This window comes from Thamnophis sirtalis, unplaced genomic scaffold (assembly GCF_051295495.1).
Source record: "Thamnophis sirtalis isolate CommonGarterSnake01/CBP01778 unplaced genomic scaffold, rThaSir2_p1.2 scaffold_8, whole genome shotgun sequence".
In the NCBI taxonomy this organism is placed as follows: Eukaryota; Metazoa; Chordata; class Lepidosauria; order Squamata; family Natricidae; genus Thamnophis; species Thamnophis sirtalis.
The window spans coordinates 45,482,980-45,505,497 of NW_028261388.1; the positions used below are offsets into that span (position 1 = coordinate 45,482,980).

General features: G+C 32.7%; 1 protein-coding gene and 1 long non-coding RNA gene across 19 annotated transcripts in view; one reads left to right on the forward strand and one right to left on the reverse strand.

Moving 5' to 3' along the window:
• Positions 1–22,518, forward strand: part of LOC106540114 (uncharacterized) — a 248,367-nt gene that overhangs the window by 168,583 nt on the left and 57,266 nt on the right. The window contains exon 4 of one of the 17 annotated variants that reach the window (XR_015697496.1): positions 5,664–10,212. The exons of the other annotated variants lie outside the window; for them this stretch is intronic. The gene's annotated coding sequence lies outside the window, so the exon portion shown is untranslated. Of the gene's footprint in view, positions 1–5,663; positions 10,213–22,518 lie in introns of those variants that run through there. 17 annotated transcript variants of the gene reach the window in all.
• On the reverse strand, positions 1,272–11,811 carry LOC148044384 (uncharacterized). Of its 2 annotated transcripts, none has more exons than XR_015697498.1 (3): positions 11,592–11,811; positions 3,743–3,897; positions 1,272–3,417 (listed from the first exon to the last, which is right to left on the reverse strand). It is a non-coding gene; the product is annotated as an uncharacterized LOC148044384 (long non-coding RNA). The 2 variants fall into 2 exon arrangements; XR_015697497.1 differs by having other exon boundaries at positions 1,272–1,840; positions 3,281–3,897.

Consider the following 22,518-nt stretch of genomic DNA (forward strand, 5'->3'; position numbering starts at 1 on the left):
GTTCTCTTCCAGAAATGTATACTTTCTATGTAAAAGTAAATGTTGTAACTAGAAGACTTTCGGAAAGTTTTGCATACATTATAACAATAAATATCTGGTATTATTTGATATATATCTTGCAGATATATCAAATATATTCATTTCTTCCTTTCATTTTTTAAACAGTTTTTTTTATTTTAGTATACAGATGCCAACTTGCATTCACTTTTTCGCCTTTAAAAGCATTGTTAAAATTGGAAATGTTTGCAGATTTACTTATTAGTATCAAAATGCCATGATTGTGAGAATATAGTTGTAGATACATTGATCTGAAACATTTAAAATAAAAGCAATATAGAAAAAGTAACAATATCCACAAATTTATTCTTTCTTTTCAAAATTAGAAAATTGGTTTTCAAATTTCTTTAAAAAAAGAAGGATTTTTTAGTGAAATTCTCATATATGGAATAAAGAACTGTTACATTTATTTGTTAGTTGGCCACAAGTCAAAATATCTTGTCATTTGAAGACCTATGCATCTTGTAGGAGAGGACAGGACTAGACATGTGAGCAAATATGTGTAGTCATATTGTTATGTTAACTCCACCGCTTACCTATTTATCTTCAATGTTATAACATAAATATGACAGTAAATGTAATAAACATCAATGTGGTTGAGAACAGATACAAGTGTTATAAGTTTTATAGTCGTTTACAAGTTCCTTGCTTTCTGTTGAATATTAGGAAGATGGATGGATGCCTCTTATTGAGGGTGGGTAGCTTCATTATAGTGGAAAAATATGAAAGAAATTAACAGCATCAACAGAAGTAAACATACGTACATCCTCAATGTTTAACAATCAACATTATTCTTTTTCTTAAAGAATCTCAAGTTCTTTAGAAAAATTAGAAACAGCTTTCTCATGTTTTCTGAGAAATAGCCCAATCTGTTTTATTATTTCTTCATTACTGTTAACTAGTTATAACACATATAAATATATGACTATGAGATAAATGTAGCATTATTCCCCAAAAATACCCACAGAAGAATTTGACAGGGAGTTTATGTTCCCCATAATTGCAGGTTGAAAAGAAAGTCTCTAACGCTGTAATATCAATTATGAAAGAGGCTATTGAAGTTCTGTAAGAGGACAATGGATCAAACTTATTTAATTGTTTTCAACATCTTTTAATAATAATTTTATTAAATGTTATAATGACAACAATAAACTAATACAAACTAGAATAAAAATAAGGAGTATAAGGTACAGAAAATAAACAAAAAAGAAGAGAAAGAAAAAGAAACGTAAGAAAAGGGTCTTTAAAAAAAAAGCTCTTTACAAACTCCAAAATTTTATTTCAAATTTATTCGGACCCTTATTCTGTCTGTAGCTTTCTAAAATTAAAAAATGAATTAGGCTTTTGCTGTTTATTTTCTCCTCCCAATTTTTTTCAAACTTTTCATTAAAACTTTCTTTTGTTAAGGAATAAAGGAAACTCATGTGAGGTTTTCAAACTGGTTGATCCAAACTGCAGGTTTCTAAAAACTGAAAAGCAGTTAATAAGGAATTTCCAAAAGTGATTAATAATGGAAATATTCAATAGTGTCCTTCCAAAGACATTGACTGCAGTTTGAACGATATAGCTATTCCCTTGTCTCCCAATGTCCAAAACCCACTAGAGACCACTGTCTTGCAATCTCCTTGCAAGAAGCAACTACCTTAAGGACAACCTTAAGTCTCCTCTTATCTGGAGAGGCTTTGAAAAGCCAGTATATTTACAAACTCTTCATTCCACTGTGGCTGTCGGGTCCACTTTTCACAAAGCTGTTTTTCAGTCCATCTTTTCTTTCTCTAGAAGTCTGAAAAAAGATTGTTTTTCATGATTAATAATTTAATTACTGTCTTTGCAGTAGGAGGCAATTGATTTTAGGGTTTCCTACAAGCTGATAGATGAAATAGAAATGATGACCATATCATCTGCACACAAAAGATTTTTTCCAACAAGATTTGGAGAATGATGTCTTAATTTTGTGGATCTTGCCACAATATCATTAATATATAGTTTAAATAATAAGGGGGCTAGAATGCAAACTTACTTTACATGCCCTGTGGGGGGGGAAATGGTTAAGGCTTCCAAGATCAGAGTTAATTCCATGTTTGGTATATCCTTTCTGATTATATAAGATAAACTAGCCCTAAATTAAGTTCCAATTATGTCTCCCACATAGGAGGTTTGTTATTGATCATTCCTGAAAGTTGTAATTCTATAATCACTAAAGAGATTCTAAAGAACCTACCATGCTGGCTTCCTGTCAATTCAAATTAAATCTCCAAACTAATAGCATAATGGTAAAATGGCAAAGCCTTCAGGAGAGATATTATTCCGCCAGATCTGATTAAACTGAGCACTAACTGGTGAACACATATTCTAGTTCTGTTTACAATATGGTAAACAGCATATGTGTTTGCAACTATAAATTGTACATTAAAAATGCCTCCTGGATAGAATATATCTATTATTGTCTTTATAATTAAAAAGGCGATGAGATCTAATCCATCCAGCCATCCCTATTACCCAAGTAAGCATTATCAGTAAGCTCTATAGTACACATTTTTACTGGAAATGAATGAACTGTTTGGAAGAGGAGATCACAGCTGAGAAAGAGTAACCTGGATTCAGGATAGGATATCAACTATTAAACAGTCCTACAACATCTAATTAAAAAAATATACTGTATATTCTCCCCAGGAGAGATTTATATGTGTTTTCTTTTTAAACAATATTTACTCAAACTCCAGAGAATGAGTGCAGTAAAAACTAGGGACATCTAGTATAAGCTAATGTTTGATAGTACTCATTAAAATAGGAATAGAGGTAGGGTTGGTGATTTTTGGTCCACTATCCTTTCTTAGCCATATACTAGAAAGTTTTTTTAAAAACCCTCTATCTAATGTCTAATACCCCTACTTGAGCACTAGGGTTAATTAGGGTCCATACACTTCAGTGAAGAAGCTTGCATCTTCAGTAGATTGATTCAGTCAGATAAAAATAACTTTAATTCTGGATATCTACCGCATGTAGGAAAGGATTCCAAAGAAATCAAGAGTTTGAAACAGAAAAAAAAATGACTGCATTTTAGTTCTACAGTATTAAAGAAAAATATAAATTATAAATTATTTCTAAAGATTCTGAAATTCACAAAATAAGAATTAATACGTGATGTGGCATAACGATTCTGCTTATGAAGAAGTTGATATTAATTTTTGGTAGAGTTTATTTCAGTAAGTATTCTGTTCACCTTTAATCCTTAGTGATTTCTCCAGATGCACAGAAGGGAACAATATAAACATATATCTTGCTGCTTCAGCAAAACAAAATCCAGCTGGCAGGGAAGTGAATCTGCAAGTCATTGGTTACAGCTGTGTTTCGATTTATCTGATGGTTGAAAAAATAAATTACCAGATTAAATGGCTAAAAGAAGAGTCTTTGTGTAGCCCTTGTGTATAGAATAAAAGTGTTTATGGTTTATACATAAGCCTTGCAATGTAAGCTAGACAACAGTCTTATTCAAAAAAATTCCAAAATATTATGAATTCAATGTCATTTATTCAGTGGTAACTTAAGTGTTCTCACCTTGCAATATATAAGAATGTCAGTATTATTGTGCTGTGTAGTTTATTAATGGGAAGCTGCTCAGTTTAACCTTTAAGTATGGAAAAACATATAGTTTGATATATCTGGAACTACATACAGAACTTACATGAAAATGACAACCTTTCAGTAGCCTTAATTCTGTAGAGTTGTGTTGCATGAATTTCGTATGCATGTGATTTCCAGCTTGTAGGAAATTGAAGTTGCAGTTATAGAAGCAAAGACAAGACTATATTCAACAAAATAAATGAATCTCTGTAATTTCTGGTGGGAGATAATAAATTTTAAGATTTGTATAAATGCACTTTGAAAGAAAAAACATTCAATTTTTTTTTACTATGAATAAGCAATGATACAAAAATTTAGAAGGATATAGAAACTCCTAGTAACGCCGTCTTACCGATTAAGACCTTGGGTTCTTCCATAAAAATCACAGGTATTGCTTTTATTCATTTTAAAGGAACAGTTCTCTAACTTGTTTCATTTTAAGAAGTTACATGCTCTGGAGTAAGATGCTATAAAATCACAAATATTAGCATACATCAAATACAACATTCAAAATAAAAACTGAATATGAATGCTGTGATTATATATTGGAACTGCTGTTCTATTCAATAAAATCACTGATTGAAATATATTTTTACTCAGAGTTTTTACAATGGCTGCCTTTAATTTGTTTCCTACAAAATGTTCATGATATAAACTTAAATACCAGGTCAAAAATCAATGCGAGAATTAAATCTAAGGTGCTGGCCAAGTTTCACTGTAATCTAACCTCAGTCTAGAGAAATGCTGATAATATTGTTAGTGGAATATTTTCCCTTTTATTTTTCTCAGTAGCATTACTGCATTAAAAACCGTTTGACAGAAAACCACTAAGATGTAGAATAAATAACCATTATATATAGAAAGTAGACAAAGGTGTGATTGATCTGTCTGGAATTGGCAGACTCTTTCGCTGTGTCAGGCTGTTTCTTTGATCAATGAAGGTATAGCCTCTGACCCTAAAAATCAAAGGAATTGATGGAAAGACAAACCATGAGAATGCAGAATAGGCTTTAACCTTTACCAAATGTAAAGGTTTGAAATATTAATTGTATTCATGTACTTAGCATATAAGGGTTTTATATAAGATTGTTTAAATATCACAATGGTTTTTAAAAAGGCCCTTACAAAGCCATACATTATTATTACAAATAATGACTTTGCTTTGGATTTAGCTTGCACAGGATTTTTATTTTTTCAATAATATAAAACTCTTCCTTTGGAAGAAGACAATGAAGATGCTTACTTACTTAGAGTTATATTTATAGCATTTTTAATGCAAGCTTATAAATATTCCAAATAAATTACACTTGATATAGAAGTTAGAGGCAAGTTTATTGAAGTATAGAAAAAATAAGGTACGAATGCAGAGATTTATTATACTACTTTTAAGGAAATTTCTAAGTACATAGATGTAGGAACATATAATTTTTCTAAGTATGACCATGAAAAATAGGAAGAAAAGAAATATTTTTTCAATATAAATACAGTTTAATCTTGTTCATCTTTTTAAAAAAATGATTAATAATTTTATTTATTTTTCTGTTTCTTTAAATTGTATAAAGCAGTGTTATTGTTTAAAACTGATTACAAATCACATACTCATTTTAAGAAGAAATGTATAAAATTATTGAAGCTTAATCATTTTACTGGAATAGAATGATTTAAGCTCAAATATTGACTTTTTCCTGAAAAATGGAAATGTTTTTGTACATTAGAAAAACTTAATTTGCGTTTCCAGTTACAAACAAAAATGAAAACAATTATACTGAAATAATAATGAATACTATATAATGTTTTACTAACATTATAATTATTTGTTTAATTTGGGTGAAGGGACACAAAATATGCACCTTCTTTGAGGATCTGTTTAATGATATGAATGGTAATTAGTATTTATTGAGTAACATTTTGTACAAAGTTTAAGGTCTGTAATTTCACATGATTCAATTTATAGTATAGTGTAAATTTGTATTACTCTACAGATGTGATCCTATTAAAAACAGAAATGTTAAAACAAATATCACAAGTATAAAACTGGACAAACAAAAAATTCCTGAAACATATGTAAGGGTATGTATCAAATTATATCTTTATTTGTTAAAATATATAGATTTTAGGAACATTAAGTGAATACATTATGAGATTGAGACTAGGATTTATTTTTTATTTACTGGTACTTGCTTGGAAGTAAAACGTAGTGTACCCAGTGGAACTTAAAACTGCTTAATAGGCATGTATATGATGAAACTACCATTCCATTCAAAATATCTCAGTTGTAATAAAACTACTAAAACAAATCTATTACTTTTTGGCATTTCTACATACATTTTTGCATATGAATTGGAAAGCAAAAACTTAGAGCATACTTCCTCTATGCTATCCTTTTATCTGTTCTGAATATTTCATGGTATGCAAGTTTTTCTAAGCATATTAATCAAAATCAAGCATCTCACATTGTGGCGCTTCATTTTTCTGTAGAAAATATCTACATCTTCAAAAATCACAAACTATAATGTAGCAAATACAAAATACCTTTGCTTTAAAGTATAACTCATTGTATGTATCATTTGAAAGGCTTTGTGAACTGTTTCCTGGAGACAATGTCTAAAAGTTAACTAATGTTATTTGCTTTGTTAGTTGCAGAAATGGCTGCTTCTACTTTTAGTTCTTCATATGGAAACAGGAAGTTTCTGCTATGGCTGCAAGTACTATCCCCATGTGGATGATTATAATGTTTTTAAGCCTTAGTTATGTTTGATAACTATAATGGTACAGTTATTCTCAATGTATCTGCAATTTACATTAATTTTGTTGAAATAATGATTTTCTTACCTTCCCCATATTTTTTTTAATTCTTCGAAACAAAAATGGCGTTTTCTGGTTATTAACCTTTTTTTTCTAATTGTTGTTTAAAAAAAAGACCACCTTTTTGCACCATCTTGAATGAAGAAAATGAATGGATTGCAAATACATATTTTCAAATCTGTCGGAGCTCATTTCTACATATGTAAACACTTACATAACCTTACTATTTAATAATTAACAAAATTTAATATACGACTTACATATGTTATTTTCCAAAGTATGACATGAATGAAAATGTACTTATTTATACTTTAACCCTAACACTAACTCTAAATTCAAATTATGCCAAAAGTAAGTATAATCACAATATGATATTTACATCTTGTCCAATAAAAATATATTTAGTATTCTGATATTTCATTGCTTTAATTTAGCAATAATAAACATATGGTCATACATATTTCTATATAGACATGTTTCTATAATTTACAGTAGATGAAATAAAACCCAAATAACCATTCATTTCTTGTTTTTCTATGAACTGGGATTAAAATTATTGGAAAACTAAACCATATGATGGCATAAATTGCAGAAAAATTACAGTAATCAGTGCAAACATTTTGAAGCTTCTATAATACAGTGGATATCATTCCATTATTTTGTGACATACCATTAAAAACATCTGTAACAATATTAATCATGATAATGCAATATTTCCCTGCCAAATTCAATATAGTGTGGTTGAAGGTTTTTTTTGTTAAATTATGGTTGTATGGAATTATATTTCACGTTCAGAACAATGGAGCAAATTGTCAGAATTGAGGTCAAAGTATTATCAGTGTTCCATTTCACAAAATAAATTGGTTTTCAGTTATTATCAGCAATCAAATGCAACATACAAACAATCACACAGCTTCTCAGAACAAGACATAAAGACATAGAGTGCATGGTAAAGACTGCTTGCAATATCTTGTTGAAGCCTCTCCAACTAAGTCCTCTTGGCAAAATAGTGTGATTGGGACAACCCATGGTATTGTGACCAGAAAAACTACTCTGATTTGCGGCAGGCTAAGTATCACTGAATCTCTCTTTCTGCCTCTCGTGCTTACGCACTCATTCTTTCTTTTCTCTCTAGATTTTTACACAAAGATTAGGTTTAACATTCACCTTTCCCACTTTATTGGTCTATTTGTTACAACATGAGCTAAATTATACTTAGATATTACACATCCACCCAAATTTGTTTCTGACACAATTATTACCGTGAAATATGTGTATGTGTTTGTGTGCATAATTCAGTAGCTACATTTCAGAAAAAAAGATAAGGCTAGGAAAAACAATTGAATTAACATTAATTAAATAAATAACGGCTTCTTTAAATTAAGTACCTATAAAATAAAGCACCCATTAGTAAAATGAATTGATTCCTCATTTCTTTAATAAATGCTCAAAATACAGTTTCTATCATATCCTTATTCTCTTTCCAGGAAAACCAGCAAAGAAACATGGAATATTGAGATGAATGACAGAATTAAATAGTTGCACAGGGAAAGAAAGAAAGAAAGAAAGAAAGAAAGAAAGAAAGAAAGAAAGAAAGAAAGAAAGAAAGAAAGAAAGAAAGAAACATGAAGAGGGAACAAGATGTGATAGAATGGACAGTGGACAGAAAAGGGATAAATGGCTAGGAGACCTAAATTTATAAGTTAAACAAAGAATAGTGAGCATCAACCTACCGTTACTTACTTTGTAATAAATCCCACATAATTTGGTGGTTCTTATTCAGTTTTTTTTACCTTGTTCAGACATTAAGAATCCTTTAATAATCTATTTCCATTCAAAAAGGAGCTGAATGGGAGTTAACCTACCCTGCCTTGTCCTCTATTTACGGAAGTTGAAAGTCTGCAAAGAGACAGAAGATGAAGAGAAGTTGTCGCCAAATCTTCTGCCTCACTGAGAAATATAATAAAAGGATATGTGGATTCTGAAGAAAAACTTCTTATATTTGTGGAGTTTATACCTCAGTAAAGCTTTATTCAGCAGATATAAGAATGTCCAAACATCACTTTAAGACAATTCTCTTTCAGGAATATGCAACAAAGATTTCAACTGTATAGGCAAGTGTGTGTGTTTGTGTGTGTGTTTGTGTGTGTGTATTCTTTTTTTATATTATGTTAATGATCTATCTAAATGGTTGTTTAAACCTGTTGTGTCTCTAACATAAAACCAAATTAATGATTGAAATTAGGATTCAATATGCATAGCCACATTTGTTTCCTTTTGTTTCAATTATTTTTAGATGCTTACATTTTCTCTGGATTGTGTCTATTGTCATCACTACCCTCTTCTTTCTTTGGCACTAGTTCACTGCTAACAAAATGTGTTGACAATGCTTGGTTCTGGAAAATTTAGGATTCAGAAATCATAAACTATATACTGTGTTGCTTAAGAATATTGTATTATTTTTAAAAGAAGTTGAAATGTGCTTCATGTGAAGTGCGATTACTTTTTGAGAAATGGAAATATTTTCCACAAAATTGAATTCAAATTAGAAAAGATAATATGCCATATATACTATTCTACAGATTTATTTCTTCTATCCATTGTGTAAGAAAATATGGGGTCTGTTCATTTCTGGAACTGATATTCTAGATAAAAATGGAATTGCTTTTACTTATTATGCTACTTCATACGTATTATTATTATTATTATTATTATTATTATTATTATTATTATTATTATTATGTGGTTAATCTTTGGTGAGATTCACAGCCTTTGGGGCTGTTGGTAACTCAACAACTTGAGTCTTAACCAAGGACCTAGGAACTGTTAAAGTAACGTCGGAGGATATAAGTTCTTCCAGGTAGGGTGGTTTTTTTGTAGAGTCAGTATGTTCAAGTCAGGTAAATTTTGAATTTTCAAATTATTATTATTATTATTATCATCATCATCATCATCATCACTATTATTATATATGTTGTTCTGTTTACCGTCTCTGACAAAAAAGTGGCAGAGGATGAGTTATTTTTATACTGTTAGAACAAAGCTGATTTCAAGGCTGTCCAAGACAAGATCCTTTGTTTTGTATTCTTCTAAAAAAATTACCTATTCCAGCCATAACAATACACCCACATCTATTTCCACACCCTTTCCCATATATCTATTGACATCCATTCACTTGTCTCCCTACCTATCCATCTACCGACCTATGGAAAACACATTTAAAGAATGTACAATTATGCATAAAAAGAAAGCACATAATTCATTTTCTATTGTTTGAAGAGAATAATATTGAAAAGCAAGTATATTCCTGTCCACTATTTAATCACTTCCTAAACTAACGTGACTGAGCATTTAGGAATGTCCAAAACTTAAAAGTTGGAAAAAAAGGACTTAGGAAGAATATTAAATCTGATTGTATGACAATGGCCCTTGAGGTGATTATGACATCTAAATTACTGATTACTCAGAATTTTCCATTGCCCCAAAATGTAGCTTTGGTACATGGAAGTACTACATAAAACATTATAAAACAATGTTCAACCAAACATATTTATGTTTCATCTTTTTCTAAACTATGTTCTTGTTAAAGTATTCCTACTCAATAGGATTATAAGGAATCTAAATTTAAGAAAAGAGGAGGGACAATATTTAATCTGTATGTGAATCTGGTGTTTCTGAATTGCAAAGCTGTCATAGACTGTTTTGGAAGAAAATGTTTAAAAAAACCTAAGGACATATGCTCAGCAGGCAATTTCTCAGACTGCTACATAATTGTATTATTCAAAGTAATGTGGATACAGGGAAAAAAAGAAAAGAAAAACAACTAAGATAAAAATGTTAACATAAACATAAGTGAGTCAGAGCCAAAGATATTTAAAGCTCAATTCCATGTATGCTTATTTGACAAATGCACATATTTTCAATAGCCTTGTTCCCTAGTTTTCAGCTCATTTGTTTTTCAGTACTTGCATAGGATTTCAAGGCAAAAAGTAGCACTGTAATATATAGGCAGAAGTTGTCAGCAATAAGCAATTTAAGTCATGCTGTAGACATATTTTGAATGGATTTTTTTTCAAGTAAGTATATGCTACAATGCTCCCATAATTTGTATTAATTAGAATCAAGTCTGATTTCAGTTTATTATATTAATTAGAATTAAGTCTGATTTCAGTTTATTGTACTGTATTGATTTATTTCATTTCTTTCTTTTTTTTTTTTTTCGTTTTGCAATGTTTCTTCTTGCATTATGAGTTATTTTAATTACTCTTGTTCCAGTTCAGGAATGTGCATATAATTTCTTTTTTTCTGTTGTAGATGCATCATCATTATGTTATAATTGTTTGCAATATTTTCATTTTCACTTCATGGTAAGAGATATACTTTACTTGCCTCCCACCCATCGTTTTTGCCATTTATTTTTCTTTATTGGTGCAGCATTGTCACACTGAACGATGAGATCTGTTTGTGTACCAAAAGGTTAGAGTGAATTGATAGTTTATTCATAGTTACAATGTTGCACTCTATCCAATGGATTACAAAGCCTCAAATCCCTGTGCAAGGTGCACCTTCTACATTGAAATCAATGCGTCACACGGTAACAATTAAACAGGCTTATTATTCAACATCCATCAGTTTATTCTTTAAAAAGAAACAAACAAATATCTATGCTTATAACTGTTTTAGCACATATTATTATCACATTTCAATTAGCAAAGCTTTGCTGAGTTCACTGAGATGATGCATATTTTATTTATGCCAAATGACTCAGTATCTTCATAAATGGAATCATGCTGAAGACATCTAGATACTTTGAAAACATTACACACCAATATACTGTTATGGTACAATATATTTTCTCCTAATTGTTCTGTGTAACACACACACACACAGAGAGACCACTCACATAAAAACGGCACCCACAGGAACAGAGAGCAACTACCTTCTTCACGCTCAAAAGTATTACACACTTCGTTTTAGTAAGGTTAGAACTGCTATTCAATATTTCAAACTTATCAAAAGGAAAAAAATGCAACCCCCAACATCCCCTTTAGTGCTTTTTTTTAAAAAGTCCCGATTCTATTTCTTATTAACTTGGTTTAAAGTACCAGAATAAAAATGTTGCAAGCTAATCGCTTGGGAGAAGCCGCGTGAGGAACTGAGGAATCCCTTCCATTGATGGATGCTGCGGCAGAGAAAAGAGAGGAAAAACTGAAGAAGGTGCAGGAGAACTTCTAAGTCTATTTAAGCCTTGCTGGCATTATTTCTCTCCACATCACGTGTGTATGTGTGTGTGTGAGAGAGAGAGAGAGAGAGAGCGAGAGAGAGAGAGAGAGAGAAAGAGCCGAGTTTGCCCGCTGCTCCCGAGGCAGAAAATCGAGGAGGACCATCAATGCAAGAGCCTATTTTCAAACTGCATTTGGAAAGCTGTCTTATTATTGATTAGGGGGAGAAAAGGGGGTGGGAATAGAACTGCGAAGAGATGGGAGGACCGTCTGGCAACTGGCTCATTGCAGCTCAAGACGTTTTCTTCCGGAAAGATGTCCAACGACTGAGATACTGCGACAGAGGAAGTAAAAAGATGGAAAACTAAGAAGAGGGAGGGAGCCTTCGGAAGGAATGAAGGCTTGGGGTATTCTTGAACTGCTCCCCCCCCCTTTTTTTTATTCTTCCTCTTCTTGCAAGGACCAGAGGATGGGCGTCAGGCAAGTCCTGCGGTCCAGCAGGTCTGCCGGAGGATGGATGCTTGGAGACCACGCGCCGGAATGTCACTATTCACCAGGAGCGCAGTGCAAATGCTAGCCGAATGCCGCCCCCCCCCCCGCCCCGCGTGCAACCTCCCTGAGTCAGCAGCCGTTCTTTTCCCTTGCCTGCCTTTGTGCGTGCGCGCGCGTGCACTCTTTTGGGAAGGGAGGGGGTATTGTACTGGAGCGCGCGCGGCCGCGTTCACATCTCGGTATCAGGCAAGCCTGTCTGTCTGAATGTGCGCGTGCATATTCATGGGAGGTAAAACCCAGTCAGTCAGGGAGAAGCGAAGGTACGTTGGAGAAGAGCTAAAATCTTGACTGATTTCCATCTACTGAGCATCAGATGTATCCCCTAAGGAGGATGGGTCTGTGCGATAGGGATGGTGCAATTATGTTAATATCATATTTATGGAGAGGTAGTTTTTTTTTTCCTTCCTAATTACTGGTTTGGTCAAATTGGTATTGGGAAAACCATATTACAGTTCATAACAAAAAGCATACTGCTGGTGTTTGCTGGGTTTTTTTTAACTGTTTCGTGACTGAAGTATAAGCATTCAAGCTTTGCTGGAGAGTAAATGAGAAAGAGTTGCTTGCAACAGAAGATTCTGTCCTCATTCAAATGTTTCCAGTAATTGAACACTTAAGAAACATAGTGTGGAAACAGGAAGAGGGGGGAGTATAGAGAACCAGCTTGAAGGGTGGGTGGGGATGTTTAATCATTAAAAATATTTCTCAAAAAAAAATTCTGTATAGCTTGTTTTATAACTTGGTATTCTAATTATTTTTCTCTCTCCTCCCTTCCCCCCAGCTGATCTGCATCTTGAAACAAGGCAAATGAGTTATATACACCAGATTCTACTTAAGTAGCCAGCACCTTTGTGGCTTCTCTTTGGTTTTTATTTCTTCTGCGGAACATCATGGATCTGTTCCTAAAGTGCACATATTCTTTTTCATTCATTCAGATGAGATTAAAATGCTGAAGGCAAGGGCGAATCTTTTCAGTGCTCTGATTCTGTGTTTTAAAGTCTTGGACCTGGACCAAAAAAAAAAGATGGGAAGCAAGGGAGTTTTTTTTTTTAATTTTGCATGAAGATATTTTTTTTCCCCGAAAGATCAGATGCTGCTCAAGTGATTTGGCACAAAGAATAACAAGTTGTTGAAAGTCACTATAAATTTAGGGGATGAAAAATACTTGGGTGGATGACATTTTTTTATACTAGTTAAAAAAAATCTATTATAAGATAATCTGAGATAATCGATTCAGCGCAAGAAGGTGGGAGTTAAATATATTCCAGACACATTCTTCTTACAGAATGCCTTTTAAGATCAGACTACGTATGTTCAGGGCCCACTATAGAAATGCTGCTAGAAAAAATAAGGCTGAACCATGGATGCTTTGTTTAAGCTATGGAAGAAAAGGAAGCAGATTCTAACCTGTATTTATTTCTTTTTACTTTTTTGGAATATACACATTTGAAAGCCTTATGCCTTAAAATATAATATCTGTTGCCTCTATGCAATAGATATATATTATTTCCAAAATAATTGAAAGTTTATTTTGACAGTATTAAAACTACTTGTTATATCTTCCAAATCTACTGAAATAAAATAACTACAAAACCCATTCTGATTAATTGAAGAAGAATTCGACTGGATCTTATCGGACTTTTCCTAGTCCCTGAGACCCTAACTTGTGAGGTTTTTTAGTAACAATCACAAGTCAGGCTCTTGGGACCTAGGCGGAGGGGAACCAGCAGCTTTGGACTTTATGATTAATTTTATCTGCATTGCTTTTTGTTTTGTTTTGCCAAAAAGGAAGTTATATGAAAAGGATGAACATTTTGACTTAGAATGAAAACAGCAGTATGCATAGATAGATAGCATGTGCTGCATAGATATATATATTTATTTATTGTACTAAAAATTAGTCTGAATTAGAAACTTATGCTATTTCATAGTTTGTATTTTAATAGTGCTAAGAGTAACCAGTATTTTTAATTTATTTGTTAATATACAGCTTTATTTATAGGTTTTTCCACAGCCTCTTATGTTCTATTTTTTTCAGCTACTGCTGTGAAAAATCCTAAATTTTCAGGTTGAAACAAAGAATTGTTTACACATCAAAAATATTTCAAGAATGATATTTTTGATTACAGTTGATCTTATTTTTTCTTTTATTGTCCTTATCCTGCAGAGTGATTCAATACATTGTTATACTTCATTTCAACTATAATTATACAGTGCACAGGGTATTTATATTAAAGAAATCTGATGTAGAATTTGAAAAATTGGAAGGGGCCATTTAGGCCTAGAAGTCAACCTTGTGGCATACAGAAATTTAAATATATTATGAAATATTCATCCTCTGCTTGGACAAGTCCAGTGCAAAGAGCCAATCACAGCTCTTGGGCAATTGCTTCCACTACTCTTACTGTTAGAACATTTTTAGCAGAAATCTATCTCCTTGGAACATACTATTTTGTGTTCTGCCCTCTGGTATGATACACAGGTCTTGGCATCATCTTTGATACCCTTCAAGGTACTTGTTTTATGATTCTTAGAGGAAGAACATCAAATCTCACTCTGTTATGTTCAGCACATTTTCCTAACCTATTAAGATTGTTTTGAATTTTGTTTTTGTCTTCTAAGATATTAGTTATTACATCTAATTTTGTGCCAATTGAAAAATTTGATCAAAAACTTTCATATGCCTCATCTAAGTAATTAATTTTTTAAAGGGTGTAGTGTGAACCTTGTGGCATCTCACTTGATACTTCTCTCCTGCTTTATGAGGAGATATTAATGAGTAATCTTTGGTTATGATTTTTCAGCCAGCTATGAATCTACTGATATTTCATCACATGCAACTGATATAATGCAACTACATTTCATAATGCAGCTAATTTAACCCAAACCAAAGTATTCAGTTAAATTGTTCTAGATCTATAGAAGACAAAACCATTTTATCACAAGATATGACTGGTTTATCATATTTATACTCAATATCAGGTAATACTTTTCTAATAGATGCCAATTTTACCATTCAGCAAAATAATAAAGAAGTGTGAGAATTATTTGACACTTTTATCCTCGTGTCTTCATCACAATGCACTTGATTTCACAAATAGTTTTCATAATTTTATTTAAAGAATTTGAAGTTGCCCTTTAAAAGTTTAAGTACTTTTGCTTAAACATTGTTCCATTTCTGGGAGGGAGTGGGACTACAAGATGAACATAATTGACTATAGCTAATGGAAACTTGCTACTGTGAAGATGAATTGTCCTAACAATATGGCCTATTGTAAGCCAAACAGTAGAACAACTATGTGAACAGTAAAACAATGTAAAAAATATTTAGCACTTCAGCATAAGTGAATATAAGAGTGGCAAAGGAAACCAATGAGAAAATGTGAATTGAAACACAATGTGACTTTCATTCTTGGCTCCAAAGTTGAGACACAAACACAAAAGACCAGAGTTTACATTATGACAATGCAATTCACGCACTGCAATTATTGCAACCTTGCAGTTTGTACTGGATGCTTATACTGTTAGCTTCATGTTATATAACTGATCTTTCACTGCTTCCTACATAATCTTTTCAATTGGAAATGTCAGGGACAGAGTCTAAGATTCTATAGTGTTCTTGAGCTATAAGTAGAACTTTATTTCATTTTGAAAGTTAGACTAGTATAATTTTATAATAGTATCTGTTTCAATAACATGGTTTCCAGTAGCAGGGCCTGTAGAATTACTGTCATGTGGTAATTTTCTCAAGCATCTAACAAAACAGAGCCACCTTATTCTGTATTAGCTGTAACCCCATGTAGAATGCAGTGCAGTAGTACAGGTGCATAGCAGTGGAGGAGTGAATCACCATAGCACTCCCTGTTCAGGTAGACTCACAACTAGCAAACTAGGCAGAATGGGACAAAGGATATCCTGGCCATGAATTCCATCTGCCTATTCAGTACTAGACCACTGATTTGTGGACCTGCTCCCTCACGACAATGTTCTCTGAAGCCATTAGCCACAAAAGATAAAGAACAGCTTCAGCTTGGTGGTATACAACTTTAGCCTGTTTTCTCCCTTTTAGATTAACAGTTTTCAGGCACCAAAATAAGATTTCCCCCAGCATCTCCATCACACTGAGTGATTGCATATCACTCATAATACTGCATTACAAATACTTCACATTAATAAACTCTCCAAAGCACGTTGTGTAAATGCTAAACAAAAGGGAAGGGAAAACCAATCCTTTTGGCATCCCATGCAAGGTTGAATTGGACAATCTCTCAATCTCACCACCACCACCTTGATGACCAGCGACAATATCCTATGCAAAACAATCACAAAGTGCAGCTGGGATATGTTCCTGTTCTCATCTGTAAAAGGAAATTCACCTAAACATTGTCACCAGTCAAGAGGCTGTGAATCTGTAAGTTAACAATTCTTCACCTCTTTTATTAACTGCACAGGCTGATTGTGTCTCTTTTTCAAGTAGTCATCTTTAGTCCTCATCCAGTGATTCTAGGCACTGCTTCTATCACTACAAAACTCACAGAACTTCAGACGATCCAGGAGCATCTCAATTCATTGCACAGAGACAAGTCATTTGGGAGCAAACCAGATGTGGGTTGCCAATTTTTTTACTACTGGTTCAGGAGTGCTTCCGCATACGCTTGACACTTCTGCGCACGTGCAGAAATGTGTGAATGGGTGGGCAGAACCTCCCACCACCGCTACTACAAGTTTGGCCAAACGGGGCCAAACCAGCAGCAACCCACCTCTGGAACAAAATAACTGAAAGTTCAATTTATCTTCTAATGTCAGAGACTAACCAGGCAATTTACAGAAATGGCCTGGGCAATCTCTGAACCCATGAGGCATCTCTTGTGGGTCCTGGTGTACCCTAAGGCCTGAGGAAGCACTAAGTGGCAGTCAATCCCAGTTTGACCAAACCTAGGACCCAGCAGCCAGAACGGCAGATTTATGAAAGCGTGATATCACTTTTTCACTTTTTTTGTATGCATTGGTTTTGGTAATAAATGCCAAGTATGCCCAATTACCTATGAGCATGGTATTATTAGATATGGTTTTGGAATTTATAGTATAAATAGTTTGAGCCAATGAACTCATTATTCCCTTTTATTTTGAAATCTCTATGTAAATGAAATTGTCACAAGTGCAAAATGAGTGAGTCCTTGATATCCAAAAATGTTATAACTGAACTCTGTAGAAAGAGTTTTCTTTTGCATGCCTACTATTTGACTCTGGTATCCTGACAATTTCCCCAAAGTAGATAGAAATAGGACAATTAATATGATTACCACCATGCTCTCTGGCAACCTCCAACATTCTGGATCACTCCAAAAATGGTCTCTCTGGAAACTGAGTACAGGGTTCAGCTGGACAAAAGTTCCTTAAATTTGGCTGCTTCTAATGGTTATTAAATGGGAAGCAGCAGCACTAATGTTTTAGCAAGAAGATTTATCAAGGTCAATATAGAAATACTTCAGTTTATACATTACTTTATTAAAAATGTAAAATAAACCATCTTCCCCTCACCCTTCCCTTTATAGTTTATTGATATATGTTCCACAGGTACAATTGTATTTTAGGGAGGCAAAGTGCTGAAGTTATCTTTTACTTTTTACAGCCATGTATAACAGTTCAATGAACGTGGTGCTAAGATGCTGAACTTATCGATCAGAAAGGTCGACAGTCGGCAGTTCAAATCCCTAGCGCCCGTAATGGAGTGAGCTCCCATTACTTGTCCCAGCTTCTGCCAACCTAGCAGTTCGAAAGCATGTAAAAATGCAAGTAGAAAAATAGGGACCACTTTGGTGGGAAGATAACAGCATTCCATGCACCTTCGTCATTTAGTCATGATGGTCACATGACCATGGAGACATCTTTGGACAGTGCTGGCTCTTTGGCTTTGAAATGGAGATGAGCATCGTCTCCTAGAGTTAGGAATGACTAGCACATATATGCGAGGGGAACCTTTACTTTTACCTTTTCTTTTCTAATTACACCAAGACACAAAATAGACATGCTGAACACATACTAAAGTAAATGTTACCTAATATTTATTCAGATAGAACAAATACTATCCTGAAATGAAACTTGGCAAATGAAACTTGGGTACAAAACAAAGCAAAATAATAGATTCAGTACTTTATTGACCATTCATGGCAAATTAATATTTTTTCTAGATAAAGTCCAGGTATAGCTGGACAACTAATCATACAACTTTATATTGTATATGCCTATTTCCATGCTAGGTTTTTTATCACAATATAATCTTGCACCATACATGATTTGTGCATACAAATTAGGTCAGCTAGTACACGTATATCTTTTTTTAAATCAACTTTCACAGCACCAAGAAAGCAGGAGAGAAAATAATGTGTAATGCATACAAAAAAAGACATATTAACAATTTATTGACTTCCTACTTGGTAATAGATAGAGCCAGATGCACACATTAATGGCTGGCTGTTGCTGATTTGAGCTGTGTTCAATGTGGTGTAAATGAAAAATCATCTAGTCTCTGACATTGGCTTATTTGTACACTTTAAATGAAATAGCATGGTTTTGCATGCATGTTTTAAACTCTCTTTCTTTCTTCCCATATACCTTTATATCACTTCCTAATTAATTGTCATCCAACAATGCTATTTCTTAACATGCATGTGTACAAAAGCTAAAAATAATTGTTCTTTTGTCTGCCACGTGGAAAGTAATTATACATTATCATGACAATGATCTGTATCAATTTCAAATGGTCATAGGAGGATAACATCTGTTTTCCAAATGTCAATTTAATTCTTAGTCAAAGCAATACTTTCTATTGGATAGAGAGGATAAAATATGTTTATGCTGTGGGCAAAAGAAGCATTTCTGCTAAAAGCTTTTTTTAACTTCAGTAGCATTAACAATTAGTACAGCTTTTCCAAATGTATGCCCTCCACATGTGGTAAATTTCAATATCTATAATTGTCAGCCACTAATACTATAAATTACGTTTTCATTGCAGTAAAACAGCAAGATCAGTAATACTAATTTATATATTACACATATCTACCTAATATTAGTGATAATCAGTGTTCAACACTTGGTCTATATTTTTCATTGTGAAAATCTCCCACCAGGAAAGCAAAAAAATAAATAAATGGTCTGGTCTGATTGTCATCAGCTATGTAACAAGTGTTGGAAATTCTGCTACATACATAACACACACACACACACACACACACACAAAGACACACGGACATACACATTTATAGGCAATAACAATATTTTTACAACCACGTGAAAGTGGCACAGAAAGTTACCTTGATCATCATTGTCTTTTGTTTTATATTTTTATATTTCTTTCATTTGATGGCATTGTGATGAAAAACATAATATACTACTTATTTGTCTATGGCTTAGGAGACCCATGCTTTAGCATGTAGAATCAATAAAGTTATCTTTATCACTATTATTTTTTAACAAAAACATAAAGGAACAACAAACAAAAAAAAGAACCTGTTAATTGGTTATTGACAATCTACTTGGCAAGCCAGTTTAGTGTAGTGGTTTTAAGGCATCTGGCTAGAAATCAGAAGACTCTGAGTTCTAGTGCCTCCTTAGGCAAAAATCCAGCTGAATGACCTTGGGCCACTCACTTTCTCTCAGACCTAAGAAGGAGGCAATGGCAAACCACTTCTAAAAAACCTTGCCAAGAAAACCACAGGTTCTTGTTCAAGTAGTCTCTGAGAATCAGACATGATTGAATAGAAGGAGAAAAAAAATCCAAGCTATATATAAATTAAGTTAGAGAAATTTATCATTAGAATTGAATCTCAATATGAAAGTTGGAATATCGCTTCTCAGTATAGTGTGTAATATTGGAGTAACAGCAATACAAGTATTTTTTTCAAGAAGAATTAGGAAGGATATTTAACATATGCATTTAATCATGTTATGTCAATGTTTAACATTAATGCTGAATCAGTATTTATTCGACCATAATAAGCACATAAATATGGCTTTCAAATATAAAATATTAATAACAAAACAGTTCAAAATAATGAATACCACTATTAGTTTATTTATTAAAAATATTAAAACTATAATAAATGAAGCAACTTCTACCCTTCAAAATAATAATTGTAGCTAAAACCATAGAAAATTCAAGTTTTCATGCTCTGGTCTGTCTACAATTCAATTGATTGTCAAATAAATGCAATAGTAAATTTATAAGATGAACCATATTATATTCAGCATAACTAATGTGGTTGTTTTAACTTAATATTTAGAGGATAGAAATCATGTAAAATTGCTTTGTTACTATTTAGAACACCCATTACTGGAAATTTGCAAGCAAAGGCTGGCCACCCAATTGCTTGTGATAATGTAAGAATGGTATCTTACATAGATGAAATGGCAAGCAAATGAAAGACAGAAATAGGAGAAAAAAAGAAAAACTAATCTAGTTTACATAAAAATTATTCTCTACATCTTACCATACTTGTCTGTACTTGAAAATTATCCCTGCTTGCATGACCTCTATTTGTTAACTTAATCTGTATATTGTTTTGTATTCCTAACATGATCTTGTTTTTACTGCACATGCTTCTTAAATAACCATGTCTCTCTTGCTTTAATTTCTTGTGATATATCAAAATTTTCTGTATAAAAATGTATGAAGAATCATGGCCTTATAACAATGCATTCGGCATGTTTTGACATTCATTGCTGTATGAGATCACGTAGTACCTTTCTATTAATGTCTGCACATGTTACATTTTAAAATTTCTCCATCAATTTTTCCATCTTTAATTAATCCACTGATTTATTTACTTTCTTTGGGAGTTGTTTGTTGTGCCTTTTATGTGTAATATGCATTAGTTCATATTTAATTTCATTTTCTGTCTAATATATCTACTTACATTGATAGTGGAGTTTAATAACTTACATAACTTTCTGTAGTAGTTCTATCTTTCAGCATTTAATGTGTGTTTTATAGCAATAGAACAGCTTGCAGTGCAGTTCTGAAATCAATGAAGAGCATTTGAACAACATTGAATTCCTTCATATTGTTTAATTAAAACTGCCATCAATTTTCATAAACTGGCTTATTTTGTGTCCATTACTATTTTACCTATCTTAGAAATGAACTTTATTACAGTGTCACCAAGAAACTGCACTGATTACACTTTACTGGAGTGAAACATGAAGTTAACGTGCACACAAAATTAATGATAAACTCAAATGTTTTTGCTTACTCTGTTGAATATTACTGCTTCCATTGTCGTATGTGTTGAAAAATAATTCCTAAGAAAGTGAAAAGTATTCTTTAGAATAAATTCAACTTCTTTAAAATAAGCTTGGCCCATAAAAAAGTGCTAACTAGGTCATTCTACCACAATGAAATCTTTTGATTAACAATATAGCAGAAGAATCATTTAAACAAACATGAGAAGTATCACTTCTAAGATTAGGATCTGAAAATATATTGTTATTTATTTAATTTCCATAATGTTAATCAAAATTCATTATGTCCCATACATATTGGCTCTAGTTTTCTCTAATGGAAAATAATGTAGTTATACATTTTCTTCCAGGGTGGAGGAGACAAGAGTGGGGGCAGTTCTTACCTAGGCAGCATTTTGTTGGATTATACTTCAATCTGTTCCTGTTCCCCTCCTCCCTCACATGTAGCCTTTTCAACATCTTCAAAGAACTGAAAGAAAGTAGATCCTTTTATCAATGAAGAAAACAAACTGACTGCTCGACTTCCGTGCCAGGATTCACATAAGGCAGCAGGGTGGGAAGTATAACAAAGAAATCCTGAATGCAGAAAACATATAAGAAAACCTATTAAAATTCACTGGTGAAGCTTAGAGTACACAATGAGAGCAAAGTCTGAAATAGGATTTAGCAGGGACAGAAAAGGAAATATACATATTTAGGAAAAGCATTTCCTTTAAAAATTCAGTTCAGATATTGTACTTTACATGCCTATTATATCTTTACTAGAATGTTTGTCCTATAAAAACAATAATCAATTAAACATAATTTTAAAATTACCAATTGCTACTTAATTTATAACTTAATGGATTATTCTTCAAATCACTGCTGTAAAACCAGTGTCTGGTTTGTTGCAAGAAGATATTTTTCTCATTCAAACTTTTTCCAGAATTTGAAAATATTTTATGGATGGAACTTTAAGGATCTCCAGTCAATGTGGGGCCTTTTTTAAGTATTACTCCAATTTTCTATATAACTTATTGCA